Source organism: Coregonus clupeaformis, chromosome 1 (assembly GCF_020615455.1).
Source record: "Coregonus clupeaformis isolate EN_2021a chromosome 1, ASM2061545v1, whole genome shotgun sequence".
In the NCBI taxonomy this organism is placed as follows: domain Eukaryota; kingdom Metazoa; phylum Chordata; class Actinopteri; order Salmoniformes; family Salmonidae; genus Coregonus; species Coregonus clupeaformis.
This window is the reverse complement of record NC_059192.1, coordinates 5,387,658-5,394,935: the sequence shown is the minus strand read 5'-3', so window position 1 is coordinate 5,394,935 and position 7,278 is coordinate 5,387,658. Positions and strand designations below refer to the sequence as shown.

General features: G+C 45.1%; 2 long non-coding RNA genes across 2 annotated transcripts in view; both read left to right on the top strand.

Annotated features, from left to right (window-relative positions):
• The first annotated feature begins 505 nt into the window (after nt 1-505).
• LOC121581928 lies at nt 506-4,945 on the top strand. Its single transcript, XR_006003294.1, has 3 exons — nt 506-537; nt 4,520-4,570; nt 4,929-4,945. It is a non-coding gene; the product is annotated as an uncharacterized LOC121581928 (long non-coding RNA).
• A 1,859-nt stretch (nt 4,946-6,804) lies between these two features.
• Nucleotides 6,805-7,278, top strand: part of LOC121581924 — a 1,240-nt gene continuing 766 nt past the window's right edge. The window contains exons 1-2 of the long non-coding RNA XR_006003291.1: nt 6,805-6,932; nt 7,047-7,112. This is a non-coding gene — a long non-coding RNA (uncharacterized LOC121581924). The remainder of the gene's footprint in view (nt 6,933-7,046; nt 7,113-7,278) is intronic.

The following is a 7,278-nucleotide window of genomic DNA, read 5'->3' as shown; positions in this document are numbered from 1 at the left end:
TTTGATTTTCCCATGATGTCAAGCAAAGAGGCACTGAGTTTGAACGTAGGCCTTGAAATAGATCCACAGGTACACCTCCAATTGACTCAAATGATGTCAATTAACCTATCAGAAGCTTCTAAAGCCATGACATCATTTTCTGGAATTTTCCAAGCTGTTTAAAGGCACAGTCAACTTAGTGTAGGTAAACTTCTGACCCACTGGAATTGTGATACAGTGAATTATAAATGAAACAATCTGTCTGAAAACAATTGTTGGAAAAATTCCTTGTATCATGCACAAAGTAGATGTCCTAACCAACTTGCCAAAACTATAGTTTGTTGACAAGAATTTTGTGGAGTGGTTGAAAAACGAGTTTTAATGACTCCAACCTAAGTGTATGTAAACTTCCGACTTCAACTGTATACACTGATTAAATAGATTAGAATACAGAATATTTCTTGTTGTGTTTCGTTGCAGACACCAAGTCACAAGATCCCAGCTCAACCTTCAGCAGACCCAGAAGTGAGACAGAGATCCACTTCATCCTTCCAACAGGTTATTACACATTTATTGTATTTAAATTAAATTGATGTCTCAGTTCATTCCTATATATGAATTAAATGGCTTTTTACTGTATTACCACCGCCCCTCAAAACATAAAATTTATATTTTTTCTGGCTATTCCTATGTTTTTTTTAATTTTTTGGGCAATGTTTTTGCCCATTTAACATACTTCTTATCAATTTGCGTGATTTAATTTATATGGCAGTAGATCCATTAACAGTGAGGGAAAAAAGTATTTGTATCCCCTGCTGATTTTGAACGTTTGCCCACTGACAAAGACATGATCAGTCTATAATTTTAATGATAGGTTTATTTGAACAGTGAGAGACAGAATAACAACAAAAAAATCCAGAAAAAACCATGTCAAAAATGTTATAAATTGATTTGCATTTTAATGACTGACGTTTGGCAACTCGAACCTTCAGCTCCCTCCACAGATTTTCTATGGGATTAAGGTCTGGAGACTGGCTAGGCCACTCCAGGACCTTATTGTGCTTCTTCTTGAGCCACTCCTTTGTTGCCTTGGCCGTGTGTTTTGGGTCATTGTCATGCTGGAATACCCATCCATTACCCATTTTCAATGCCCTGGCTGAGGGAAGGAGGTTCTCACCCAAGATTTGACGGTACATGTCCCCGTCCATCGTCCCTTTGATGCGGTGAAGTTGTCTTGTACCCTTAGCAAATCACCCCCAAAGCATAATATTTCCACCTCCATGTTTGACGGTGGGGATGGTGTTCTTGGGGTCATAGCCAGCATTCCTCCTCCTCCAAACACGGCGAGTTGAGTTGATGCCAAAGAGCTCGATTTTGGTCTCATCTGATCAAAACACTTTCACCCAGTTCTCCTCTGAATCATTCAGATGTTCATTGGCAAACTTCAGACGGGCCTGTATATGTGCTTTCTTGAGCAGGGGGACCTTGCGGGCGCTGCAGGATTTTAGTCCTTCACGGCGTAGTGTGCTACCAATTGTTTTCTTGGTGACTATGGTCCCAGCTGCCTTGAGATCATTGACAAGATCCTCCTGTGTAGTTCTGGGCTGATTCCTCACCGTTCTCATGATCATTGCAACTCCACGAGGTGAGATCTTGCATGGAGCCCCAGACCGAGGGAGATTGACAGTTATTTTGTGTTTCTTCCAAATAACTGTTGTCACCTTCTCCCAAGCTGCTTGGCGATGGTCTTGTAGCCCATTCCAGCCTTGCATAGGTCTACAATCTTGTCCCTGACATCCTTGGAGAGCTCTTTGGTCTTGGCCATGGTGGAGTTTGGAATCTGATTGATTGATTGCTTCTGTGGACATGTGTCTTTTATACAGGTAACAAGCTGAGATTAGGAGCGCTCCCTTTAAGAGTGTGCTCCAAATCGCAGCTCGTTACCTGTATAAAAGACACCTGGGAGCCAGAAATCTTTCTGATTGAGAGGGGGTCAAATACTTATTTCCCTCATTGAAATGCAAATCAATTTATAACATTTTTGACATGCGTTTTTCTGGATTTTTTTGTTGTTATTCTGTCTCTCACTGTTCAAAAAACCTACCATTAAAATGTTAGACTGATCATTTCTTTGTCAGTGGGCAAACATACAAAATCAGCAGGGGATCAAATACTTTTTTCCCTCACTGTACATTACTTTTAAGGTTGTGAGCTTTCTTTGACAACAAAAGGATAACTCAAAGTCAGGAACCTTGACTCTAGATGTGTTCAGTCGTCATGTCCTCATTTTGTACTTAGTCTGTGTCACGCTCGTCGTATTGAATAGACCAAGGCGCAGCGTGATGAACGAACATGGTTAACTTTATTATCTTTAGTGATAATAGAAACAACAATCAACAAAACAACAAACGACTCGTAACGTCCTCGGTAACAATGACCAAACCAACTGGAACAAGAACCCACAAACACAAAGGGAAAACAGACAATTTAAATATGGCTCCCAATCAGAGACAACCAACGACAGCTGACACTCGTTGCCTCTGATTGGGAGTCACTCTAGCCAACATAGAAATAAACACAACAGAATGAACACACCCTGGCTCAACATATAGAGTCCCAGAGCCAGGGTGTGACAGTACTCCCTAAAGGCGCGGACTGCGACCGCGCCTCAACTTGAACAAAACAGGGGAGGGCTGGGTGGGCATACCTCCTCGGCGGCGGTTCTGGCTCCGGCCTTGCCCACCACCCTCCAATAAACCCCCCATAGCGCCCCTGGTCCAGTCTGGCCCCGCTGGCTGGAGCTGAACTGGACTTAGCAGGAGCGGTTAGCTTCAGCTCCGTAGTGGAGCAGTTGACCGGGACCTTACCAGGCACCGGTGACCCAGGCACGGGTTGTGCTGGACTGACGACGCGCACCCCTGGCTTGGTGCGTGGAGGAGGAACGGGCCTTACCAGGCTGACGATGCGCACCCCTGGCTTGGTGCGTGGAGGAGGAACGGGCCTTAACAGGCTGACGACTCGCACCCCTGGCTTGGTGCGTGGAGGAGGAACGGGCCTTACCAGGCTGACGACGCACACCGTAGGCTTGGTGCGTGGAGCAGGGACAGGCCGGGCTGGGCTGGCGACGCACCCCGTAGGCTTGGTGCGTGGAGCAGGGACAGGCCGGGCTGGGCTGGCGACGCACACCGTAGGCTTGGTGCGTGGAGCAGGGACAGGCCGGACCGGGCTGGCGACGCACACCGTAGGCTTGGTGCGTGGAGCAGGGACAGGCCGGACTGGGCTGGCGACGCACACCGTAGGCTTGGTGCGTAGAGCAGGGACAGGCCGGACTGGGCTGGCGACGCACACCGTAGGCTTGGTGCGTGGAGCAGGGACAGGCCGGGCTGGGCTGGCGACGCACACCGTAGGCTTGGTGCGTGGAGCAGGGACAGGCCGGACCGTACTGGGGACACACACCACTGGCTCTACCTCGGGATCTGGAACGGGCCGGACCGGACTGGTAACACACCCCAGTACCTCTCGCCGTGCCTCTACACCTTCCTTCCCTACTTTGACCAGTGGCCCCCGTAACCTGGTGGCCTTCTGAATCCGCCCCTTTTCTGCCTCCGTCAGCCCCGTCGTCCATGCCGTGTGCCCCCCCCCTAAAAATGTTCTGGGGTTGCCTCTCGCCTGTCCGACGTTGACACTGCTGACGCCGCTGCTCCTCTCTCGCCAGGGCCTTAATCCTAGCCCATGGCCCTTTTCCCCCGAGCATGTCCTCCCAGGACCACACTTTGCCCACCTGGGCCATCGCCAACCTCTCCATCTCCTTTCCCGGCGCTTCCTCCCATGTCCAGTCCAAGATCTGCCCCTGGACACGCTGCTTGGTCCTTGTATGGTGGGTTCTTCTGTCACGCTCGTCGTATTGAATAGACCAAGGCGCAGCGTGATGAACAAACATGGTTAACTTTATTATCTTTAGTGATAATAGAAACAACAATCAACAAAACAACAAACGACTCGTAACGTCCTCGGTAACAGTGACCAAACCAACTGGAACAAGAACCCACAAACACAAAGGGAAAACAGACAATTTAAATATGGCTCCCAATCAGAGACAACCAACGACAGCTGACACTCGTTGCCTCTGATTGGGAGTCACTCTAGCCAACATAGAAATAAACACAACAGAATGAACACACCCTGGCTCAACATATAGAGTCCCAGAGCCAGGGTGTGACAGTCTGTTCAAGACGTAAATGTGTTTCAGATGACGTCCCGATATGGTATGACCCAACCAGAGTAGAGTGTGTGTGTTACACGGTCCTCATATTGTTGGTTAGCAGATATTGTACAGTTTTAACAATTTCTATAGAGTCTTGCTTAAAAACCCCAGATCCACATATTCATTTTTTTTATCTATAGGTCATCTATAAAACAGTATTGTCAATTTCTTAACCAAAATTATTTTCACATACAGTATAATGTATAATATCCTAATTTACTGTTACGGTACTGTGTTATTATTAACAAATATTTATTCTTCATAATTTCATTCAAGGCAAGCAAGTCCAGTGGAATTGTACCCTTCCAGTGTCCTACTGCAAAGCAGGTAAGAAAGCTGCATTCTTGTCATTAGATAAAATAGTTCATGTTCTTTGTTAACACATTTTGTGGTATTTTTGATGTGAGGAAACATTGTAGAATTTTGTACAGCTTAGAAAAAGCCGCCATCTGCAAAATCTGAGGCGCCGTCATGATCGTTGTGAGGATCGTTATGAGAAGGCTAAAAAAGAGATAGCTGAGAGACAGAGGTCTTTCAATCAGTTTACTAGAATACATTTTTCTGTGAGTATGTAGGTGTTATGCACAATGTGATGGTACTGTAGGGAGTATGATACCCTAGGTATTAATACATGTATAAAGTTATTGACAGAATTAGATGCTTTTTTTTCTCCATTTTCCTTCAGACCTTGATGAATCTTCGTTTGCTGCAGATTATCTTCCAGACTCATGTGGCAATTCCTCGGATGCTTCTATTATAAGTACTACAAGTTCTTGTAGTAAGGAATATAAAACCACAGAAAAGAATCTCCACCACAAATTGTCAGAGAACACACCATTAGGGAATGTTACAGCACACATGTGGGGATAGTACCACCAGTTCAGAGAAGCCAAGAACATTAAGTTATTCAAAGATGCGCAGCAATCCTTGTACTTCAGTAATAAGCTGCAGTGCCAATTCATCAGAGAACACATCACACCAGAAAAGCTCCATAAATGTCACACCTTTGTCAATAACAGCAAAAGGAAGCAAGTACAACAAGAAGCAATTTTGTCTTTATTGTAAAAAGGCCATTTATAAATTGGCAAGACACCTCGAATCCATCCACAGTGAAAAGCCTGATGTTGCAATGGCTTTCAGTTTTAATAAAGGATCCCGCAAAAGAAGAGAGTTGTCACGCTCTCTTAAGAAGAGATGAAACTTTGACCATAATACTGAAGTGGCAAGCTGTGGCACTGGAGAGATGGTTGCCTGTAAAATACCTAGTACTGCAAAACCATCTGATGACTACCGTCACTGCAAATTTTGCGAAGGACTGTATGCAAGAAATTCCCTATGGAGACATGTGAGAAACTGCCCGAAGAAGTCTGTTGAGGGAGAGCCTCAAGTTGGGGCGAAAAAACGGATTCAACTGCACTTACCAAGACCTGACTCAGTTAAGGAAACCGTTTGGAAGATTGCTTGTGAAATGAACCAGGATGACGTTTCCTCGGTTGTAAGGAGTGAAACTGAAATCCTTTGTATCGGCGAGTCACTGTTGAATTCCAGGAAACTATATGAGAGAAGGAATGACTATATACGCCCAAAAAATGAGAGAGATGGCAAGACTATTGATAACAGCAAGGGCTATAACACCTTTGAAGAGCACCGAAGACCTGGTTATGCCCTATAACTTTCCCCATGTGACACAGGCAGTGAGATCTGTTGCTGGTTATGATGTCGAAAGCAACTCGTATAAAATCCCATCGTTGGCTTTTGAAATTGGGACACAGTTTAGCCAAAGTTGCAGGCATTGTGCAATGCAATGCCATCATTGCAAATCGCCCTGCTGTTGCAGAGTCTGCAAAGCAATTTGCCACTTTACATCAGAAAAAGTGGACAGAGTCCATTTCAGCTGCCGCATTGGGGGTACACTTCAACAAGCCAAATGGAATAAACCACAGGTTTTACCCTTTACAGAGGATGTGTCGGTGATGCACACGTTTCTTGCTACTGAGCGTGCTAAGTGTATGAAGGACCTTGAGGAAGAACCCAACAGCAAAAGCTTTGGAAATCTTGCTAAAGTGACTTTGACGCAGGTAGTACTATTTAACAGAAGGAGGGAAGGGGAAGTTTCAAAAATGGAGCTTCAGTCTTTCACATCCAGGGATCTCACGGAGCTGAATCCAGACATTGTGAGGGGCCTTACTGACTTCGAGAGGAAGCTTGCAGAGCACTTTGAGAGAGTTGAGATTCAAGGTAAAAGGTCAAGAAAGGTTCCAGTGCTTCTAACCCCCGACATGATCACTGCTATGGACCTCCTCGTGATAAGCAGAAAAGGGTGTCAAGTCCACAAAGAAAATGTGCACATGTTTGCACGGCCAGGTGTCCTTTCCCATTACAGAGGCTCCGACTGCTTTCGCAAGTATGCAAAGCAATGTGGTGCAAAGAACCCAGAGGCACTCACCTCAACAAGATTGCGGAAAACAAGTCACCACTTTGTCCACACTACTAAACCTCAAAGAAAATGAAATGGATCAACTTGCCACCTTTCTAGGACATGACATCCGTGTCCGTAGAGAATTCTATCGGCTTCCAGAGAGTACCCTGCAGCTCGCAAAAGTCAGCAAACTGTTGATAGCAATCGAAAAAGGAAGACTGCCTTACCTGCAGGGGAAAGGGCTGGATGACATTGAGGTCAATCCTGAAGGTAAAATTTTGTTTGAAATATAGTTTTTAGCTACTTCAAATTACTATTAACTATTATAAGTGTTGTTAGTCCTTAATTTAAATAATTGGCCGTAAATGTTTTTTACCCAACCAGATGAAGTAGAAATGAGTGATGATGATTCCAGCGAAGAAACCATTGCTGACCTACATCAATGCAAAGGTATCCTGACTTGTATATATGTGGTAATATCTGTCACGATCGTCGGGTACAGAGGACCAAGGCGCAGCGTGGAAGGTGAACATATTTTATTAATTTGAATGATAACACGAACAAAAACAACAAACGATAACGTGACGTCCAAAGGTGCAAAACACAAACCTATACA